This window comes from Ahaetulla prasina, chromosome 6 (genome assembly GCF_028640845.1).
Source record: "Ahaetulla prasina isolate Xishuangbanna chromosome 6, ASM2864084v1, whole genome shotgun sequence".
NCBI lineage: Eukaryota > Metazoa > Chordata > Lepidosauria > Squamata > Colubridae > Ahaetulla > Ahaetulla prasina.
The window spans coordinates 45,207,458-45,231,594 of NC_080544.1; the positions used below are offsets into that span (position 1 = coordinate 45,207,458).

Below are 24,137 nucleotides of genomic sequence, written 5' to 3' on the forward strand. Positions count from 1 at the left end.
TCTTATAGGCATTACAGAGACCTGGTTGGGCACTGAAGGGGGTGTGCCCCTGGTCGAAATGTGCCCACCGGGTTTCCGTGCATTCCATCAGCCGAGGGCCCAGGGTAGGGGTGGGGGGGGTGGCGGTTGCTACTAAAGAGAGTCTAGAGCCGAGGGAGACCACTGTACCTCAGATCGCCGGGTGTGAATCCCTCTTTGTGAGGTGGGGTCATAGATGTCAGATGGGCTTGCTGGTCGCATACCTGGCTCCTTGCTGCGTGACAGCTGCCCTGCCCGAGCTCCTGGAGGTGCTTGCCGGGGTGGCAGTGGAGACCCCCAGACTTTTAGTCATGGGGGACTTTAACTTGCCATCGGCCGGCTCGTCATCGACAGTGGCTCGGGAGTTCATGGGTTCCATGACGGCCTTGGACCTGACTCAAGTAGTGGATGGCCCCACTCACATCGGGGGTGGCACTTTTTATCTCTGGTCAGTGGTTGAAGGATCTGGATTTGAGAGATGTAGTCATAGAACCTTTGTCATGGTCAGATCACTCTCTCCTTCGCCTGGACTTTCTGACCGCCACTCAACACCGCAGGGAGACGGAGCCACAACGTTGGTTCCGTCCCAGGCGCCTGATGGACCCGGAGAGGTTCCGGACGGAGCTTGGGCCACTTCCTGAGGGTCTGGCTCACGGCACGGCAGAGGAACTAGCCACAGCCTGGCAACGGGCTGCGGCTGGGGCTTTAGACCGTGTCATGCCTCTGCGGCCTCTGACCGGCGTAGATCCCAACCGGCTCCTTGGTTTTCCGAGGAGCTGAGAGGGATGAAACGCCGGAGAAGACGCCTAGAGAGCTCCTGGAGGTCTAGCCGTTTAGAGGCTGATCGGACACTAGTCAGGTCCTATACTAGGACCTACCTAGTGGCACTGAGGGAAGCGAGGCGTTGCTACACCTCCTCCCTCATTGCGTCGGCAGATAACCGCCCAGCCGCCCTGTTTCGGGTGACCCGTTCCCTCCTTCACCAGGGGGAGCGGGATGACCCATTGCAGGGACGTGCTGAGGAGTTTAACGGTTATCTATACGATAAAATCGTTCAGCTTCGAGACGGTCTAGACCAAAATTGCGACGATTCAGATGAGGCGTCTGAGGGTGGTCTTGGTGACATTTTCTGGGATGAGTTTGACCCTGTGGCTCCTGAGGACATGGACAGGTTGCTGGGTAGGCTGAATGCCACCACGTGTTTACTGGACCCGTGCCCCTCCTGGCTGGTGCTGGCCACTCAGGAGGTGACACGAGGCTGGCTCCAGGCGATTACGAGTGCCTCCTTGTTGGAGGGAGTCTTTCCGGCCGCCTTGAAAGAGGCGGTGGTGAGGCCCCTCCTCAAGAAGCTCTCCTGACCCGCTGTCTTAGGTAATTATCGTCGGTCTCCAACCCGCTTGGCGAAGGTTGTAGAGAGTATGGTGGCATATCAGTTTCCCTGCACCTGGATGAAACTGTCTATCTAGACCCGTTCCAGTCCGGTTTCCGGCCCGGCTACAGCACGGAGACGGCTTTGGTCGCGTTGGTGGATGATCTCTGGAGGGCCAGGGATAGGGGTTGTTCCTCTGTCCTGGTCCTATTAGACCTCTCAGCGGCTTTTGATACCATCGACCATGGTATCCTGCTGCGCCGGTTGGAGGGATTGGGAGTGGAGGCACCGCTTTATCGGTGGTTCTCCTCCTATCTCTCCGACCGTCGCAGACGGTGTTGACAGGGGCAGAGGTCGCCCCGAGGCGCCTCACTTGTGGGTGCCGCAGGGTCGATTCTCTCGCCTTCTGTTCAACATCTATATGAAGCCGCTGGGTGAGATCATCAGTGGCTTCGTGTGAGGTACCAGCTGTACGCTGATGACACCCAGCTGTACTTTTCCACACCGGGCCACCCCAATGAAGCTATCAAGTGCTGTCCCGGTGTTTGGAAGCCGACGGGTCTGGATGGGGAGAAACAGGCTCAAGCTCAATCCTTCCAAGACAGAGTGGCTGTGGATGCGGCATCCCGGTACAGTCAGCTGAGTCCTCGGCTGACTGTCGGGGCGAGTCACTGGCCCGATGGAGAGGGTGCGCAATCTGGGCGTTCTCCTGGATGAGCGGCTGTCTTTTGAAGATCATTTGACGGCCGTCTCCAGGAGAGCTTTCCACCAGGTTCGCCTGGTGCGCCAGTTGCGCCTTTCTAGACCGGGATGCCTTATGCACGGTCACTCACGCCTCGTGACGTCTCGCCTGGATTATTGCAATGCTCTCTACATGGGGCTCCCTTGAGGGGCATCCGGAGGCTCCAGTTAGTTCAGAATGCAGCTGCTGGTGATAGAGGAGCCCTCGTGGCTCCCGTGTTACACCTATCCTGCGCAGACTGCACTGGCTACCTGTGGCCTTCCGGGTGCGCTTCAAGGTGCTGGTGACAATCTTTAAAGTGCTCCATGGCATAGGGCCGGGCTATTTACGGGACCGCCTACTGCTACCAAATACCTCTCACCGACCCGTGCGCTCTCACAGAGAGGGACTCCTCAGGGTGCCATCAGCTAGGCAGTGCCGTCTGGCGACACCCAGGAAGGGCCTCCTCTGTGGGGGCTCCCACCCTCTGGAACGAACTCCCTCCAGGACTTCGCCAACTTCCGGACCTCCGAACCTTTCGTCGCGAGCTTAAAACGCACTTATTTATCTGCGCGGGACTGGATTAGATTTTAAAGTTATGGGTTTTAAGGGGTTTTTATTATTTACACTATTTTAAATTTCGGGCAATAGAATAAGTTTTTTAATTGTTTTTTAATCTGTATTTATATGTATTTTAACTGCCTGTGAACCGCCCTGAGTCCTTAGGGAGATAGGGCGGTATATAAATTTGAAAAATAAATAAATAAATAAAATAAATAAAAATTAACTGCAAAAGTAAAAAATGACAACAGTGCTTTTTTATAGCTTATTCAGCTTCGATATTTGCTATTTAGACATTTACCTGTTATTTGTTTGTTAGACTTAAACCTGCTCAACTCAGGACAACATTGTAGATAGCTTATATCAAAAGAATAGAAAACAATAATTAACAAGGAGAATATATATATATATATATATATATATATATATATATATATATATATATATCTATATATATATATATATATATATATATATATATATATATATATATATATATATATATATATATATATATATATATATATATATATATATATATATATGTCCAGGCACGAATTTATTGAATTACATATATCAGACCCAGCAGAAGCTCAATATCTACTTTATTCCAGAGCCTGGAAGAGGAGTCAGAATTTAAGAACTTCTGCAATACCATTAGTGTAGGAGCCACGCAAATTGTTTCCATTGTTTTATGCTTAGCACACCAGGTCAAGTAGAGAAGGCGTGCTTTTAGTACTTTCTATCAAACCATGTCACTTTCTTGATCCCAAAAGATCTCAGTGTCTGCCTGTGGAATAGCATTTCTCTGGAAATCCAATTTCAGTGGATTTCATAAGACTCTGAAAACTTGGTTTCCTCAATCATTTGGGCCACAAGGAATGTGTTGGCCCTATGGGGTAAATACATACTGTAGGAATCATAAACAATTGAGCTAATTTTACTTTATTGTAATGCTATAATGTCAGAATCTTCTAAGTCTGAAAGTACAGCTCTTTCACCCATCTTGTTGAGCACGTCTTGTTGAGGTTGTTTGGGATGAGTTTGAGTCTGTGGCTCTCGAGGACGTGGACAGGTTGCTGGGGAGGTTACATGCAGCCACATGTTTACTGGACCCGTGTCCTTCCTGGTTGGTGCTGGCTACTCAGGAAGTGATACGAGGCTGGCTCCAGGGAATTATAAATGCTTCATTGTTGGAAGGGGTTTTCCCCGCTGCCTTGAAAGAGGAGGTGGTGAGAGCCCTCCTCAAGAAGCCTTCCCTGGACCCAGCTATTTTGGGAAATTATCATCCAGTCTCCAACCTTCGCTTTGTGGCGAAGGTTGTAGAGAGTGTGGTGGCATGGCAGCTTCCCCAGTACCTGGAGGAAACTGTCTATCTAGACCCGTTCCAGTCCGGCTTCCGGTCCGGTCATAGTATGGAGACAGCTTTGGTCGCGTTGGTAGATGACCTCTGGAGGGCCAGGGATAGGGGTTGTTCCTCTGCCCTGGTCCTATTCGATCTCTCAGCGGCTTTCGATACCATCGACTATGGTATCTTGCTGCACCGGTTGGAGAGCTTGGGAGTGGGAGGCACCGTTTATCGGTGGTTCTCCTCCTATCTCTCCGACCGGTCGCAGACGGTGTTGACAGGGGGGCAGAGGTCGACCGCGAGGCGCCTTACTTGTGGGGTGCCTCAGAGGTCGATTCTCTCGCCCCTCCTGTTCAACATCTACATGAAGCCGCTGGGTGAGGTCATTAGTGGTTTCGGGGTGAGTTTCCATCTGTACGCTGATGATACGCAGCTGTATTTCTCCACCCCGGACCACCCCAATGAAGCTGTTGAAGTGCTATCCCGGTGTCTGGAAGTTGTATGGGTCTGGATGGGGAGAAACAGACTCAGACTCAATCCCTCAAAGACGGAGTGGCTGTGGATGCCGGCACCCCGGTACAGTCAGCTGCAGCCGCGGCTGACTGTGGGGGGCGAGTTATTGGCCCCAGTGGAAAGGGTGTGCAACCTGGGTGTTCTCTTGGATGGGCGGCTGTCGTTTGACGATCATTTGGCGGTCGTCTCCAAGAGGGCTTTTTACCAAGTACGCTTGGTTCGCCAGTTGCGCCCCTTCCTTGACCGGGATGCCTTATGCACGGTCACTCATGCTCTTGTCACTTCCCGTTTGGATTATTGCAATGCTCTCTACATGGGGCTGCCCTTGAAGTGCACCCGGAGGCTGCAGCTAGTCCAGAATGCAGCTGCGCGGGTAATAGTGGGAGCAACCCGTTGCTCCAATGTAACACCAATCCTGCTTGAACTGGCTTCCTGTGGTCTTTCGGGTGCGCTTTAAGATTCTGGTTACCACCTTTAAAGCGCTCCATGGCTTAGGGCCCAGGTACTTATGGGACCGCCTACTGTTACCATATGCCTCCCACCGACCCATACGCTCACACAGAGAGGGCCTTCTCAGGATGCCATCCGCCAGACATTGTCGGCTGGCGGCCCCCAGGGGTAGGGCCTTCTCTGTAGGAGCTCCTACACTCTGGAACGAACTTCCCCCTGGTTTACGTCAAGTGCCTGATCTTCGGATTTTTCGCCGTGAGCTGAAAACGCACCTATTTATTCAAGCAGGACTGGCTTAGATGTTTTACTAAATTTTAACTGGGGCTATTTATATTTTAGGGTTTTAAACTGTTTTAAATTTTTGGCCATTTTGTAATATGTTTTGTTTTAGTCTTGTTTTAATGTATATATTGTGCTTTTTTATTTGGCTGTTCACCACCCTGAGTCCTTCGGGAGAAGGGCGGTATAAAAATTGAATAAAATAAAATAAATAAATAAATAAATAAATCTTCTTTACCCTTGAGAAACTAGGGAGGGTCTCTTCTGAGTCTCTTGCCCTTTCCGCTATCCAGTTGTGGGCTACGCTGTCTCTTATCTAACCATTTCCTGAGTAATTCCTTTCCTGCATGGCTGTGATAAATAAAAATCTGCAGTTGTTTGTCCCAAAGGTGCTTTTTCAAGAGGTAACTGCACTTTCTGGTTTTTCTTTGAAGACATTTTGCTCCTTCAGCTCTGACTAGATGGTGGGGAATGGAAGGATTTATACTCCTTTCAGACAGCTGGTCATTTGCATTCTTTAAGGGAGTTGTTGAGGCCACCTGGAGGTTTATCTGTGTCACCAGGGTCTCTTGACTAGTGCAAATGGGTGTGGAGCCTTCTTGGAACTGTTGAAAGGACTGTGTTGTAGACTGGAGATATATGATGTCATGGCTGGGAATCTCCATTGACATTCTGCAATTGTTTAGATGTTGTCCACCCATGCATATAGTGACCAGATTTTAACATTGGTAAAGTGGGACACCATTGCCCGGGGGGTGGTGGGGGTGGGTGGGGGTGGGGTGGAGTTCTAAATTTTTTAGTACCGGTTCTGTGGGCGTGGCTTATTTTGGGTGTGGCTTGGTGGTCATGTGACTGGGTGGGCGAGCCTAGCTGCTCATGTGACCGGGTGGCCCTGGCTATGGGCATAGAAACTACTCAGAGGGCTAAAAAAAGTAATTTCTGACCGGTCCTCACACTTATGACCATCCTCACATTTATGCCCATTGCAGCATTTTTAACAACCATGTCACTTATTTCACAACTGCTTCTCTTCACCATGGTTACAAGATAGGGTGCAAAATGTAAAATCTGAGGACAGTTGTAGGTGTGAGGACCAGTCAAAAGTGTGAGGACAGGTCAAAAATAACTTTTTCAGCCCTCTGAGTAGTCCCTATGCACAAAATGCTGCAACAGGGATAAATGATGATTGGTCATAAGTGTGAGGACTGGTCAAAAGTGTGAGAACCTGTCAGAGATCACTTTTTTCAGCCGTCTGGGTAGTCCCTATGCACATAGGGACTACCCAGAGGACTGAAAAAAGTGATTTCTGACAGGTTCTCGCACTTTTGATCAGTCCTCACATTTATGACCAGTCATCATTTATCCGTGTTGCAGCATTTTTAATAACCGTGTCACTCATGTCACAACTGCAATGCTTCATGTGACTGGTGGGCATGTCCAGGTGGTCATGTGACATAGCTTCTTTGCCCTAATGACTGTTTGCTGCAATGTTCTTAAGTGTGAAAAAACAGTCATAAATCACTTTTTCAGTGCCATGCTTTTAAACCAATTACCAGAACAAATCCATTCTCCTTCCCTCTTTCTCTCCATCTCTTTCTCCCCCTTTCTCTCTTTCTCTCCTTAATCTCTTTCTCCCCCCCTCTCTTTCTCTCCTTCATCTTTCTCCCCTTCTTTCTTTCAATCTTTCTCTCCTTAATCTCTCTTTCTCCCTCCCTCTTTCTCTCCTTCATCTTTCTCCCCCTTTCTCTTCTTCATCTTTCTCCCCCTTCTATCCTTCATCTCTCTTTCTCTCCTTCATCATTTTCTGCCCCCTCTTTCTCTCCATCACTCTTTCTCCAGATGGGGTAGGGTAGGCTGGCGCTGCGTGGGTGGGAGGCAGCCGCTGGACAGTCCTGCTGGGTGGACAGCAGGCCGAGGCAATTGACACATGCTTCGCTGCCCAGTCCAGGCACGGAGACCTTCCTCCTCCTGCGGGAACCAAGCAACACCCCCGGGCCTTCCCACGCACCCACCTTGCTACGAGGGCTCGGCTGCTCCCCACCGTCAGGACGGGCTTGAGGAAACTTTGTCCGCCGGCGCCAGGCAGGTGCAAGGCCGGAGAGTCAAACAGGGCCCAGGCAGAGCAGGAACACGCCTCCGTCTCCCTAGCAATGCCCAATTGCCAGCTCACCTCGTCTGCGCAACCAATGGCAAAGCGGCTAGTCGCACCTCTCTTTTTGAGAGGAGGCCAGAGGGAGCCAATCGCGGTGCAGAACGGGAAGCCGTGGCTGGGAATCCTGGGAGTTGAAGTCCACGTGTCTTGAAAGTTGTTGCCTCTGCAGGAAAAAGCAGGGCTTTTTTAAAACATCACGGGACGCGGGACAAATTTGTCAAAAGCGGGACTGTCCCGCCAAAAGCGGGACGTCTGGTCAGCTTACCCATGCACAACATTTCTCTCTAAATAACTCTTTTTTTAAGGATTTGTTCAATAAAATTGGAAGAGTTTCCCTCCTGATTCTATAACAAAAAACAACAATTTTATTTGGATTGCAGAGCCTTGCTATTTTTGGTTGAACCAACTTACTTATGTTTCAAAGATAAAAATATCCAAAGGTGTTTGCTGAATCCAACTTCATTATAGAACACTAGAGGGCGTTCATACTACATCTTGTATCAATATCACCCAACCTAATCACTGCTTTTTAAATCTAGAAGAGTTGGACTTTTAACTGAATTGATTTAATTTAGTTGACAAATTAACAGAAGGCAATGCATTTCAAGTACAAAAGCATTCAGATACAATGCTCTCCACTAGATATTCTCCATTTTAGGTCTAAATGTGTGAGTGACAAATGGAGAGACTGTAATTGCAGTTACACTGCTGGCATATTTTGCTATTAAATTTAAGTTTCCTAAACTGTTGTCCTATTCCACCCTTTCTCTGGATACGGCACACAATTGCCCTTGGCTACATATTGGCTTCTGAAGGAAATTCATGGAAATCCAGACAGACCTCAGTGTGTCTCTTGTTGTCAAAGAAGCAGTTGCCATGGTAAATGTTAAACACATGCTAGCGATGGTATCACAAAGATCTGCGGCATTACAGAGTCTCATAAAGCAAGTGAAACCGAGGCTTTTCATATGCACCAACGTTGCTACAATTTTCTCAGATTCAGAGAGCAGCTGCTAAGATTCACTTAAAGGAACTTAAATGCTGCAGGTACAATGTGCCTTTGAGAGGACGGGGATGAGTATTTATTTTGCAGGAGATTAATTGTACACATAGATTGTTGCTGTGAGGGCAACAAACAAGCAGGGATGCTCAGTGGGTTGGGATTCTCTTGGATTGCTGTTTATTATAAAGGCAATTTCAAAGCCTGTGAATAAGTCACCGGGATGTGTTGTAAACACAAACTTGCTTCAGTCTTCCAGAATGCCTTTTTCTTTGCACTGTGGCTTAAAGTAAGATTCATCATAGGAAAGATTTGGCTGAGTTCCTCTTGCGGTGTTACTGCTGTTAGTCCTGTCACAGTTGAGAATAAGCAAGGATTGGTTATTTGCTTACATTTTCTTGGAAAAAGAAACCTCAGAATTGATCTCTTGCTTAGTGTCTATCTTTCATGTCCTGTTGTTGAAAGATTCAATTTTCCTGGATTCTAGTAGTTCCCAGATACTACTGTACAATGGTGAAAAGCAAGAAAACAAAATAGCTTGTGTGTTATGGGGGCTTTGACATTAGATTAATATAGGGACTGTACACTTTGGAAGAAAAGAATGCATATAGTGCCTATTGCAACACAAATTGTAAGTGCAACAGGCTAGATCTATGTAGAAATAGTGGAGAAATGATTAAACTTCTAGGCACTTCTATCATGATTTAGATTGCCAGTCTTCCCTAAAACTCTGTGTTAAAGGCAATCTACATAAAAAACATCATCTATAGTTTAAAGCCCTTTTTAAGAACCATACGGATTCCAGATGTTTATTATTAAACTATGATTATGATATTATATTAACTTTTACAATGAACATTTAGCTAATTATCGAGTGCTATTACTACTTGGTTCAGATCAAATCCAACTTTATTATAGCCTTTGGGCCAGAAAGCACAATAATAGAATAATAGGCCTGCAATTATTAATCAAACTTTTAAAAAGCAATAAAACTACATAAAATACATTATTATACTGGTAATAATGGTAGTACAAATCAGTTCATCTGTAGGTAGGAAGACTAGAACAAATGTTAGCACAAAATCTAAAAAGATATGTCAGAGTCCTTCTATTTAGAAGCAGGGAATATTTATCCCATTTTAAAGAACATGATAGATATAACATAACATAACAACAGAGTTGGAAGGGACCTTGGAGGCCTTCTAGTCCAACCCCCTGCCCAGGCAGGAAACCCTTATATATATAATATATAAGAATCTAGAAAAGTAAAGCTATTAATATTAGATAATTTAATGTAAATAAAGAAAAGGGGACAAGAAAGAAAATAAAATAACAAATGTGATATGGGGGAAAAGGTATAAAAGCGAAAGAAGACCACTAAGAAATGCTGTTTAGAAATAGGAAATATTTATACGTTATATGTTGTCTGTCAGATTGTGTATCAAAAATAAATAAATAAAAAAATAAAATAAAAAACATAGTAGATAGATTCTGTTTTCTACCAGGGTAGTTCTTTAAAACAGGATAAATATATACGGTATCTTCTTTGATCTTCTATATAGAGAACAATAAAGGAGTAGTTCAATATAACACTGTGCACTTGACCATACAATAGGTGAAACGTCTGAAGGAAAAATATTTCAAAGAGTGTTTATATTAAACTCTTGCATTAAAATACAATAAGCTGACTAAATTACCTAGATAAATTGAACTATTAAGTTGTTCTCATACAAGGCCAATAGCAATTCGGGAAAATATCCATGCCACACCAGTTTCATATACCGTTAATATGTCCATGTTAACCACTGATGCTTAGAGTCCGATCATATATGAAAATCTTACTCCTTGACATGATGCATAGTTATTTGATAGCATCAGTAAGGAAGAGCCTGTTATCTCAGAAAAGAAATGGGGCAAAAGTGGTAGCAAATCTGTTTTGAGATTCATATAGGTCAATGTTTCTTACATTGTGGTGCTAGGACTCTTGGTGTCCACAAAATCATCACCACTGTTGAAGAACAATGCAATATTAAAATTGCATTATACAACCATGAGAAATGATAGCGGCAACAAATGTGTCAATTTTAATTTTGTAACTAAATATAAATATTGATAAATATAAACCAAAGAAACGAATACTCTCTTGGGGACCTTCATAATTTTTAAATGTGGGTCCTAATGTAGGGCACTATAAACTGGATATTGATGTTGGAGTAATATTCAGACATAATTTTAGCCATTATATTTGTAGGTGCTTTGTTTTATGCATTGCTTTTATCTACCATTCTTTTTTTTTTTTTTTTGTTAACAGCCAATGGGGAAAACAAAACAATTATTTCTTACAAGATAAAAAGCAAAATGTAATTACAGAAAAGGAGTTTAATTGCTAATTGCTTTCGGCATGTACAATAAGAACTTAGCCATTATTAATAGAAATGAAATTTGTTTAACCATAGACCACAGGCAGATGTGCGTAACTTGTATAATTGATTCTAGTGAGAAATCACCCTGATAAACATTTTGTACAAACCTAGGAGCTCCCTTCAGATTAATGACTACCAGAGTGGATTCCTCTCCTGCTTTCCCTGAACTCATAAAAAAAGGGGGTTGTGCATCATCTGTTCTCTGGAGCATTTCCAAAGGGTGCTATAGCAGAATAGGAAAAACATTACATGAATGGGAAAGCAAGCATCTTCACTATATTGAATCAAAATATAATTAAATTTAAGTCTAAATTTCACACACACAGTTTATATAAAATTAAATAAAATATATAGAATAGAATAGAATAGAATTTTATTGGCCAAGTGTGATTGGACACACAAGGAATTTGTCTTGGTGCTTATGCTCTCAGTGTACATAAAAGAAAAGATACGTTCATCAAGGTACAACATTTACAACACTATTTATATTGATATATTGATGGTCAATATATCAATATAAATCATAAGGATTGCCAGCAACAAAGTTACAGTCATACAGTCATAAGTGGAAAGAGATTGGTGATGGGAACGATGAGAAGAATAATAGTAGTGCAGATTTAGTAAATAGTTTGACAGTGTTGAGGGAATTAATTGTTTAGCAGAGTGATGGCCTTCGGGAAAAAACTGTTCTTGTGTCTAGTTGTTCTGTTGTGCAGTGCTCTATAGCGTCGTTTTGAGGATAGGAGTTGAAACAGTTTATGTCCAGGATGCGAGGGGTCTGTAAATATTTTCACGGCCCTCTTCTTGATTCGTGCAGTATACAGTATATATATTTGGCTATATATATATATAGGCTATATATACATATATATATCTGGCTTTCAGGACACACTTTTTGGCCTGACCTCTGCCAATTTTTGGGTTATGTCCTTAATATGCTCAGTGTCTACTCAAAGCCAAGTACCACTTCTATAAATGAGATAAAGTAGATTGCATATTTTTTAAAAAAAAATACCTAGTATGGATGGTTGCATACACAACTAAGTGACTTTAAAATAAACTAGAGAACCCATAACCTGTTGGGTAATTGTTTCAGAGACATATCCTTACTAAACAAAGAAAAAATGACCACATGCACCCAAAAAGAATGAAAGTGGCAGTGATTTCCAACTTCCTGCAGGCTTCCCCAGTGATTTTCTCGTAGGAAGCTGACAGGTAGTAACAGAAACCTTCCTTCCTTCCCTCCCTCCCTCCCTCCCTCTGTTTCTTCATCTCTCCTCTTCCTTCTGCTTCCTAACAGCATTTGGTGTCATCTCTTGACAATGGTGACCCTTTTCTCTTTCCATTGGCATAATTACTCTGACAATATTTTATTTTATTATTTTATTTCAATTTTTCCCCACACTCCTCTATGTTACCGTTCTCACCTCAGAACTCTTTAAAACCCCCAGAGGTTCCTCCATTGAATTACAGGAAGCTATCAGAGATAATTTAAAAATAGCATCATGTGACCATCTGGAGTCTTGGGCAAAACTGGCCTACCTGATCTCTGGTGGCCAAAGGAGGGGTCAGTTATGACTCAGAGGCAGGTATGACTCTGAAGGGAAACCTATAGCTTATTTCAGGTGTTTGAGTAGCTTCAGGGTAGGAAGTGGTTGAAAAATGAAATGGGATGGGCAAGAACTAAAATATAGAGGTTAATGTATTTTACTTACACTAGAGAGATTCAGTTTTTACTGGATCTGCAGACAAAGAAACTCACTTGGTATCTTTTAGTCCATTCTACCTCACAGGGTTACTGTGAAGAAATGTAGGGGGATGGAATACTTGAATTCATGAGCAAAGATGTGATATGAATACATGTGCATATTTATATATCAGAAAAAAGACATACAAAGCAGTAAAAAATATCCAGGCCTTTCTTCATGCACCTTCAAGATATTGCTTCTTTAAGAGCCAGTGAGGAGCCAGTTCCTTGCTGCTAGGGGAGGAAGGGACTGAGGGATTGTCACTAATGTTCAAAATAACCACCAAGTGATCACAGCAGCAGGCCAACCATAGCAGCAACCTAAAGTTCCCGGAACTTTTACAAATTTTGTTTCTTCATGAGTTATGGGGTCCCGGATTTTGGCTGCATTCTGTACATTAGCTCATTTGATATTCAAAAATTGATATAGCACTCTGATATACCACTTTGTCCAGTTAATGCTAATGACAATGAGAGTTTAGTGACATTTTTACTCACCCATGCAGAACTCTTGCTACATGCGTTAAGTTTTGTGGTGGGGATGGAGTCTGCATCCATTTTGACATTCACTTGATATCCATTCAGGATAAATACCTAAATAGTTCACCTAAAATGGGCTATAGATTTCCTTTCAGAATCATACCTGTCTGCCTCCCATGCTGCAGAAGATCCCAGATGTGTAAGGCCATTGCTTCATTGACTATGGTCTTTGGCTCATCCAAGGAGACCTCAGTCCTGCATAAATCAGCAGACCAACAAAATGGATTGTGAAAAAGGAAATCTGTGTCATATCTCTTGGATGGGGGAAAAAGTAGCCCTCCCCCGTTTAAGAAATTTGTTTAAGAAATACTATATGTTATAAAGTGAATTGCTTACCACAAGAGGGCATGAAACATTCAGAAATGTAATTTGAAAAAGGAAGCGTGTAGGAGAAAAATGTGTGTGTTCTTGCAATAAATTGGCTTTAATTTAGCATGAGATTTCACACCATCAGCCTATATTAACAGTTTTTCTTCAAAGCACAGAAACAGTGGAGTTATCCTTATTCTTGTCTGGGTGATCTTTGTCTTAGTTTAAGAAGTTTCATAATAAATGGCATTATGCTTATAACGTGCCCAAGGAATGAAATTTATAAATTATAGATACAGAAACCTAAGGTTTCAGGAAAACCAATGACTGATTATACCTAAGAGAGATTCACTGACTTCTTAGACTTACTTTGTCTTGATATGTTCCTTTATTTTCCCCCCAAGGCTCGGCAAATTAACCATATTCATTTTCTCATTTCATTATCCCCTAAGCCTCCAATTTCCCTCTTCCTTCTTATAAGAAACATTCTGCACACCAATCTGTAACTAATAAGCAAAATCCACCCACGCTGTAAAATTGCAGGCTCATAAAATCGGACTCCCAAGTAGTCTGAAACACAGGTATTCATAAACTCTTTGAATCCAGGAATTGCAGAATTAAAAAATCCAAGGATCTTTTCATGAGCCAGAACTTTTTCATACTGTATAGGTCCATTCCCTCTCCCTTCTTTTCATGCAGACAAAAGTCTTATAGGACCTTTCCCACTATTGGGTGAAATAATTATTCATTAAAGCTTTGCAAAACTTTGAAGGGATGCTTTGCTTTGAAACATCTGCTTTGTAAAAGGTCATGCTCCTTCCTTGCATTTCGAGTAGCTTCAGCATCCTTCTCATGTTCGTTCATAGAGTGATCCTTCATCTATAGCATAATATTTATTTGGAAAACGTTATAGAGCAGGATAGAGGAGATTTGACTATTGGTCTCCCAGACCAAGTATCTGCAACATGCTAACAAAGCAGAGGCAATACTACTCTAGCTACCACCTGCCAAGGCTTACAGGCTGGTTCAATTTCATCCAGATGGAGCGAGCTCAGAAGGTGAAAGCCAGGTAATCGGTAGAGGGATCACTAATGGTCAAGTCACAAGAAGGTATCTTGGATCATTCCTCTCTCCAGGTATTCTCAGGGTTAAACTGGGTAGATGTTAAGTAAAAGGAGATGTTTTCCATGCTGCCTGGGGGATTACGATCTTGTGGTGGATTGTGCATTGTCCTGGTGAATAGGAAAGGGACTTGTTATTCAGATCTTTGACCATAGCCAAATGAGAGCTTGTTGTCTTCTAATGTGGGGGCTGTATGATGTTGCTAAGTACTGGTAATCAATGCACAGGAGTGGGATGCAATGTGCCAGAGTTGGACATTGGCCATTTGGGTGTGGAGGCTGCTAAGCTGCACGCTGGTACAATATTCAGCTGTGTAATAAACCAAAGCCAAGGCTATCGTTCATAGAGTATTAGCATCAGCAGCCCAAGATGTTACAACCAGTCTGTTCAGTAAATTAGTGCAGCTTTTCAATTTTGCAGTTGAGGCGATTTGCTTGGATAACTGAATTGGGCACCCAGTTATGAGGACACTACCGTATTCCTGTATAATTGTATATAATTATATGGATCAGTGTATGTTTACATCTCTTCTGTCATGTTCTTATCATACACTAAATAAATAATAAACAGGATGGTCGGTGTCTATATCCATAACTGACTCATCATTTGGCAACTAATTGTGAGCTATGTTGGTGCAGTGGTTAGAATGCAGTACTGCAAGCTACTTCTGCTGACTGCTGGCTGCCAGAAGTTTGGCAGTTTGAATCTCACCAGGCTCAAGGCTGACTCAACTGGATTTCTCCTAAAGTTTATGGAGAGAAACTGCAGAGCAATCTGATGTCAATCTTATTGCAATGTAGTTGGTCTGACATTTTCTAGCACAATTTGAATTGTAGTGATTTTTTAAATCACTAGTTTTTTTTTTATTTATTTGAATTTATATCCCGCCCTTCTCCGAAGACTCAGGGCGGCTTACAATGGAACTACATAATGATAGACAGGACAAAAAGCTAAAAGAAAATTAAAATTGATTGCCAAAAAAAGAAAGAAAAAACCCTTTTCCCTAGTAGCCAGACCTATGAAAGCTAAAGATAAATATATATAGGTACATTTTTGGAATGAAAAACTTCTAGATAAGGTGACAACTAAAGAGGACAACATATTGGCAGAGTCTTTTATTTATTTATTTTATTTAAATAAAAAGAAAGATTTATAAAAACTATCACACTCTGCACAGATTGTAGGGGCATACAGTGCAAATTTAGAAATAAATTGATAAATAAATAACACAACATGACTTATAGCTAAACATTAAAGAAGAAAAAACTACATACTAAATGGACACAATAACCATCTATTCCAGAGTTTGGAAGGAAAGAAACTCCCAAGTTTAAAAAGATTGTCTAAAAATTTGTAGGGTCATTAAGAGGAAAGGAAATCCTTCAGCTATTTGCTTTCTAGCTGTAATACTGTTATGGTTGGAAGGACATTTCTGGACGCTGTGGGAGATTTCACCTCAAAAACATCCCATCCCTCATAAAATTTCTTTCTGCCTTCTCATTTTTTGTCAGGCAAAACCATCTACTGATTTAAAGAATTTCAGTAGATACCAAACTAGCAGTTCCACCATAACATGAACACAATCTGCCTTACCAGTTCATAATTTACACAGCCTCCCTTATGAGAGCTGATACACTTGCAATATTGTAAATATTGTGGTCCGCCAGCAGCCTGCGGAGCTGGCAGCAGAGTCAGACAGTGAGGAGTCTGGGGAGGAACAGTCAGTGTGGAGTCTGGGGAAGGCTCGGACGAGGGCTCTGCGTCGGAGGCAGAGATGGGGCCAGTGCCACCTGGGAGTTATGTACAGACTCCAGAGTCTTCAGAGTCGGACATCAGAGAGGCAGAGGAACAGGGGAAGCCTGTTCCTAGTGCGCACATGCTCAGAGCTGCCAGAAGGCAAGAACAGTTAAAACAAAAGGGACGACTTGGGAGTAAGGATTGGAGATGATTGGCCCCTCCCATAAGACATAAAGGAAGAGCAAAGGCACGTGGGCCTTTGCAGGAAGCAACATTGTGGATGGTGTCAGTTTGTACTTTGAAGCTCTGTTGTTTTTTTTTATTGAAAGAGTTTTTTAAAAAAAACAAAGACATTTCCCCCCCTTTTTTCCCCCCTCCCTCCAAAAAAACCCCCTTTCCCCCTCCCTTCCCCCCCGGCTTCCCGGGTCAATCACAAGGTATTGTTATACATAAACCAAACATAGAATAAAATTTTCCCTTCCAATCCAAATAACCACATCCAAAGCTTTTCATCTCCCAATCCCCTCCCCATTACATAAAATAACTTTCTAATTATTCAAAGGCAATCTGATATTTCTTAATCTGATATCTATTTTGTAGATAATCAATCCATTTTTTCCATTCAATTAAATATCTTTCCTGCGTATTGTCTTTTAAAAAAGCTGAGATTTTAGCCATCTCAGCCAAATTAATAACTTTCAAAATCCATTCTTCTATTGTAGGTATCTCTTCTTCCAGTATTGTCCAATCAACAGTCTTGCTGCTGTTATTAAATTCAGAATCAATTTAGTCTCAATCCCTGTACAATCCGTTATAATTCCCAAAAGGAAAAATTGTGGCAGGAACTTTATCTTCTTCTTCAGTACATTTTGAATAATCCACCAAATTCTTATCCAAAAGACCTTAATTTTCTTGCAAGTCCACCAAATATGAAAATATGTAGCGTCATCACAATCACACCTCCAACATTTCGCTTGGATATTAGGATACATACATGATAATTTTTTGGGATCTAAGTGCCATCTATAAAACATCTTATAAAAATTTTCCTTAAATTCTGTGCTTGTGTAAACTTAACATTTCTAACCCAAATTTTCTCCCATGTTTCCAACATTATTGGTTCCTGAATATTCTGTGCCCATTTTATCATACAATCCTTTACCAAATCCTTTTCCGAATCTATTTCAAGCAACACATTATACAATCTCTTTATATGCTCCTGGGTCTGATTTCTAATTTGCTTTATTAAATTTTCCTCCTTTGCATTATACCAATTTTTGATCTTCTTTCCATCTAGCACTTATTTGCCCATATTGAAACCAAGTATAATTCCTCCCTTCTTCATTTAATACCTGTAATGATTTTAATTGCAATCTACCTCCTTCAGCATACAAAAGTTCTTTATAAGTAATCATTTCCTGTTTCTGTTCTATATTTATATTCTCTATTGCATGTCTGGGGCTCGCCCATATAGGAATCTTGTAATCTAACTTATAAGAATATTTTTTCCAGACCCCGGAAAAAGCACTTTTCAACACCTGATCCTTAAAAGCCCTATCCACTTTTTTCATAAAATAAATCGCATGCCATCCATATAACAAGTCATAACCTTCTATATTCAAAATTCTTTCGTCTGTTAAGTTAAACCAGTCACTTATTACTGAAAGGGCTACTGCTTCATAATATAGTTTAAAGTTAGGCATTCTTAAACCACCTCTTTCCCGTGAGTCCTGTATTATTTTCATTTTAACCTCGCCTTTTTACCCTGCCATATAAATTTATTAATCCCAATCTGCCAATCTTCCAAATTTTTATCCTTTTTAATTATTGGTATCATCTGGAACAGAAACAAAAATCTAGGTAACACATTCATTTTAATAGCCAAATCCTTCCCAATAGCGATAACTGCAATTTTTCCAGACACTCATATCATTCTGAACTTTTGCCATAGCAAGTCATAATTATTCTTATAAAGTTTCTTGTTCGATGAGCTAATATAAACCCCTAAGTATTTAACCTTTTTTACCACCTCAAATCCTGTCATTTCCTCTAGTTTTTGTTTCTGTTGTATAGACATATTTTTAATTATCACTTTTGTTTTATTCTGATTTATTTTAAATCCTGATACCTTTCCATATTTATCAATTACTTCCAACAAAAATCTACTTGAATTTATAGGATTTGTTAAAGTAACCACTACATCATCTGCAAAAGCTCTAACTTTGTACTCATATTGTCTAATCTTAATTCCCTCTATTTTCGTTAATTCTTGTATTTTATCTAATAATGGTTCCAGAGTCAAAACAAACAATAGTGGTGATAAGGGACATCCCTGACTCGTTCCTTTCGCAATCTTAATAACTTCTGTCAAACTACCATTTATTATAATCTGAGCTGTTTGCTCTCCATAAATCGCTTTAATTATTCTAACAAAACAATCTCCAAATTGCATTTTCTCTATTAATTTAAATAAAAAATCCCAATGCAATCGATCAAAGGCTTTCTCTGCATCCAAAAAAATAAGTGCTGCTGAAGTATTCTTCTTTTCCAAATATTCCAATATATTAATAATCTGTCTAACATTATTCCTCATCTGCCTCCCTTTTATAAAACAAGATTGATCAGTATGAATTCTTTGTTGTAAAACTAACATTAATCTATTTGCTATTATTTTTACAAAAATCTTATAATCATTATTTAAAAGTGAAATCGGCCTGTAGTTACCTTTGAAGCTCTGTTTTTGACTCTGTTTCCGTGGGGCCTTTCCAAGATAATTGCCAGTTAGGTCTTTGGCAGCTGTCAAAGAAGATAAAGGTGGGTGTTTACCAGCTTTATCCGAAGGACTGTGGCAGACTTCTGTTGGACTCTTTATAAACTCTTGGTGAGTCAGCATGTGCTGTGAATGAAAGGAATTCACAGCTGTTAAAATAAAAAAAAGGGGGTTTGGGGACTAATTGTGTGCTTTGTACATATCAGAAAGCCTAGGTCAGAACAGTAAGTCCAAAAATAATAATTGGGATTCTCACTGTAACCAGGTTCCAGGAAATATGTGGTCACCTGTATCATTAACCTGGCAACCTTTTTGGACCTCTACAACCTGGAAGTATGGATGCGGTGGCTCAGGGGCTAGGATGTTGAGCTTGTCGATCGAAAGGTTGGCAACTTGGTGGTTCGAATCCCTAGTGCTGCCGTGTAACGGGGTGATCTCCCGTTACTTGTCCCAGCTTCTGCCAACCTAGCACTTTCAAAAGCACATAAAATGCAAGTAGAAAAAATAGGGACCACCTTTGGTGGGAAGGTAACAGCGTTCCATGCGCCTTTGGCGTTGAGTCATGCTGGCCACATGAACACGGAGACGTCTTTGGACAGCGCTGGCTCTTCGGCTTTGAAACGGAGATGAGCACCGCCCCCTAGAGTCGGCAACGACTAGCACATATGTGCTAGGGGAACCTTTACCTTTACCTTTTAACCTGGAAATAGAAAGGAAACCTCAACTTACAACCATAATTGAGTCAAAAATTTCTGTCACCAAGCACATCAATTGTTAAGTGACCACATGACCCAGGACACTGCAACTGTCGTAAATATGAGTCAGTTGTCAATTTTGATCATGTGACCATGGGGATGTTGCAATGGTTTGTAAGTGTGAAAAATGGTCATAATTTTCGGTGCCATTTTAACTTCAAACGGTCCCTAAAGCAACTGTTGCAGAGTTATAAAAAGGGATCATTATGTGCACCAAAAGTCCCATGTTACCACTGTGTTTTAAAGCAAATGGTACTTCCTGGGCAACCCAGTTAAATTGCATTGAGGTAGTCTAATGTCATTTATTATGTCTATATTTTACTATAATTTTAAGAAACTAGCTTTAAAGAATTCTGTTTTAGCCCAAATTAGATCAGACTGTTCCCTGATCAAAGGTTCATAAATATTACACTTTATATATTTTCTTATTTAAAAAAAATAAAAATTGAGAAGGGCCATAGATTTTCAGGGAGTCTGCTTTGATGTTTTAACAAAGGCCTAGACACAGTCTTAGAAGAAAGATGGGAACAGCAATAGCAGCAGCAAAAAAAGAGAGAAATCTCTCAGTTTTCAATCCTTGAAATAACACTTACCCAATGAGTCATGCGTTATTTTAAGAAAAACAATATAGTTCATCTGGTCCACATGTGAGAGCTGTAAAAAGCAGTGAAGTATTCAAAATATATATTTTTTTCTGAAAAGAGTTACCTTTCTGGTTTATAGAAGTATGTGTATATATGTGTGTGTGTGCTCATCCTATGAGCATTACTATAGAAAAACAGATATCAAAATGGAACTCATTTTTTCTCCAGCAGTACATCACTAAATAATTCAAACTGTATCTTCATTTCACTCAAGGTGTAGAATTCTGTTGATCTCCCAAAGTCCCTCTTCATCTTCACTCTTTCTTGTTTATACCTTGACTTAGTCAAACTCAAGTTTTGCCAAAATCCATTTTTCAGTTTCTAAAAAATGTACTTCCCATGCAAAAGTGATATTTATTTTCTTGCTTTGTTCTCTGGATACTTGAGAAATTCTTGTGCAGTCAGTGGTTTTGAGCTAATTTGATTGTTATGATATAGTTAAAGGAGCATATCTCACTGTCTCACTTTCTAATCTGAGAACACTCAGGGGGAGGAATTGCTTTTAATGAAACTGTTGGAAGCCACTGAGGACAAAAGCACTAGATAGATGATCCTAGGACAAAAGACAAGACTTCGACAGTCCCTTCTTTGCAGGAGGATGAGAAACTCTGAAAAGGGCCTCTGTGGCTCAGACTGGTAAGACAGTCTGTTATTAACAGCAGCTGCCTGCAATTACTGCAGCTTCTAGTCCCACCAGGCCCAAGGTTGACTCAGCCTTCCATTCTTTATAAGGTAGGTAAAATGAGGACCCAGATTGTTGGGGGCAATAAGTTGACTTTGTATATAAATATACAAATAGAATGAAGACTATTGCTAACATAGTGTAAGTCGCCCTGAGTCTTTGGAGAAGGGTGGGATATAAATGCAAATAAAAAAAATTCCCCTCTTGTTCATAAGAAATTCTAAAGTAATTGTCAGGCGAAAAGAATTGGGACCATACATTAATTTACAGTTCAAGCCTATATATACTGTAAGAATCTAGTCAACTAAAATTCAATACTAAATTGGTGCCAGATTAAAGTCAATGAAATTCAAAAGGGATTGGATTTAGAGTTTATGTGGGAATGTAATGACTCTAGGGTGATGACTCATTTAATTCCATCCCCCACCTCTGCTTGTTCTTCTACTACAGTAAATTCTTTTTCACCAAATTAAATGACAACTGATACAAATAAATTTATTATTTCTTGGCTAGAATCAGTTTTCACGTCCAACTATTTGGACAGAAATCTAACAGCTTACCAAAAACCTGGAATGGAAGTTTTACTTTCTGGATGTAAATGTAAGGCAAATGTTTCATGTACAGCAATGGAAACACATGAAAGCATAACGTAGCCTTGCGAATCTGTCACTTTTGGGAGTAACAAAGAGGGGATTGGTGCAGTTATATAAATGGAATTACAAAAAGGGGGTAATATATGAGGAGAAGTAAGGAATAATCAATCAAGATGGAAAAGTAAAGCAAACATTCCTTCAAAGAAAACTAGAAGTAGTGTTTGCTGTTATACTGTCCGTTTCTGCAACTTTCCCTTTCCAGGTCTTTGTTGATGCTTCTTTCAGAAATGTTACCGTATATACTCGAATATAAGCCGATCCGAGTATAAGCCGAGGTCCCCAATTTTACCCCAAAAAACTGGGGTAAACTGGGGACTCGAGTATAAGCCGAGGGTGGGAAATGAGGCAGCTACCGGTCGTGAAACCTCCTCCTCGGCCGAGAAGGCTGGCGGCTCCCGCCCGCCCTCTCACTGCACCGGCAGGGCTTCCCAGCTAAAGCAAAGCCCGCCAAGTTCGCTACCGGCCGGTATAATGTGAAAAAAAACACACCTCGAGTATAAGCCGTATATACTCGAGTATAAGCCGAGGGGACGTTTTTCAGCACAAAAAACGTGCTGAAAAACTCGGCTTATACTCGAGTATATACGGTAAATTGTTTTGCAATTTTTATTAATCAATCAAAATAATATTCTTACATACTTAATGTGTATCATTAATTTTTATAATGAATCTCTGTGCGCACTATCAACAGTGTGGAATTACATCTGGCTTTTGGACTATTTTCTGAAGAGAAATAATCAAAACACCATCTTCTTCTTTCTTTCCTTCTTTCTTGTTAAAAAGATCACCTGAGTGGTTCATGGTCAGATGGCTACTGGAAAAAAGAAGATGGTACTGGCAGCTGTGACACATGCTTACAAGAAAACATTTGTTTTTGGAGCCAGGAAAGGCAAAATATTATTGAAAAAAAATAAGAGGAATCCTTCCTTCTCTTTTTAAGTGGTACTCTATCAAACAAGGTAAGTAACTTCTTTTAGAACTAATGTGTCCCCCTACACCATCTTCCATTCCAGTTTAGCACAATACTTCTCATATGGGAAGAACAGGGATTTGTGCACATCCCTGTTCTCTCTGTGCAAGAGCACTTGCAAGAACTTAAGCAGGTGAATTTATCTTACAAGTGGAGTAGGAAATACAGGTAGTTCTCAACCGAAGGCTGTAATGGAGCCTGCTCATTAGAGACACAAGAGATGACCCTGCAGTTGCTGTAAGTGTGAAACAAGTTCAGTTTGTAGTTTTTGGATCGTCTGTCATACTACGAATGGCCATTAAGTTACCTATGGTATCTTGAGGACTACATGTGTGGTTGGAGAGTCTGTAGGACTAACAAGAAGATTTAGAAGTAATGAAAGGCCAGCTTGAAGGAGCCTGTTCCTTGGTTTGAACAAAGATTAAAATTAAAGAACAAAAAGTAATACTGAAAAACATTACATATAACAAAGGAATTAAGGGCAGAGTCAGAAAGACTAAACCTATTAGAGTTTATAGTTTGTAATTTCGTAAATCAGGTGGCCTTACATATAATCTAGCAGGGAATTTAGTGGAGTTTAGTTCTAAGTAGATATGTATGGAATTATGCTACAATGTCCCTAAGGAGTGGCTTTATAATGAAGGCCATTCAAAATGAAGATGTGGCAAATCCAGGCCTGCCAATTTGGCAATATGCTGCAGAATTACAAAGAAAGGTAACACTTCTTTCTATTGTTTAGTTTCTTGGCTAGAACCCTGAATTTGCTCCCAAAAGCTCTAGGTAAGCATTACTGAGCAGAGAATGCTGATATAACACTCCTATGAGTACTGATTGGCCAGATGCCTCCTGAAAAGTTTTGAGAGATACTTTGGCTCCTGAACCAACATTTGAACTCTGCAGAGTATAGGAAATGAGAGTCAGCCGGCAGAACCAATGAAGGAATTGTGGACAAAAATGCACTTTAAATCCCTGCCCAAACAATTAATTTCTCTTCCCCTTCCACATTTTCCTCTCTTTGAACTCTTCACCCCTCCCTCCTCTTCTGCACTGTGTCTGTTGTTTTTTGTCTTCCCAGCTGAAGCCATATGAAACAGCTTTTTTCTTCGTAGGTTTTCTGCTCTAAAACAGAGCTGCAATTATTCCTGACATTTTTCCCCCCTTCAGAGTATATCTAGGGGACAGTCTCATGGAAGTGGAATAAAAACAGATTATTTTTCTTTTTCTAATACATGAGTGGTGCTAAAATGTGAAGAGCTGTGGGCTTCTATTTTGTAGTCTTCTCGGGAACATCACTGAATAGAGTCCATTGCAAAACCCGGGCCTTGGCTGGGAAAGAAAATATCTTTTCTGTTCCCAGGAACCTAGTTAGGATTT

General features: G+C 41.1%; 1 long non-coding RNA gene across 2 annotated transcripts in view; it reads right to left on the reverse strand.

The window, feature by feature from the left end:
* LOC131200536 (uncharacterized) overlaps window positions 1-7,429 on the reverse strand; it is a 34,778-nt gene extending 27,349 nt beyond the window's left edge. For both annotated transcript variants that reach the window (XR_009155649.1, XR_009155648.1), the window contains exon 1: window positions 7,272-7,429. This is a non-coding gene — a long non-coding RNA (uncharacterized LOC131200536). The remainder of the gene's footprint in view (window positions 1-7,271) is intronic.
* Between the last annotated feature and the right edge of the window lie 16,708 nt (window positions 7,430-24,137).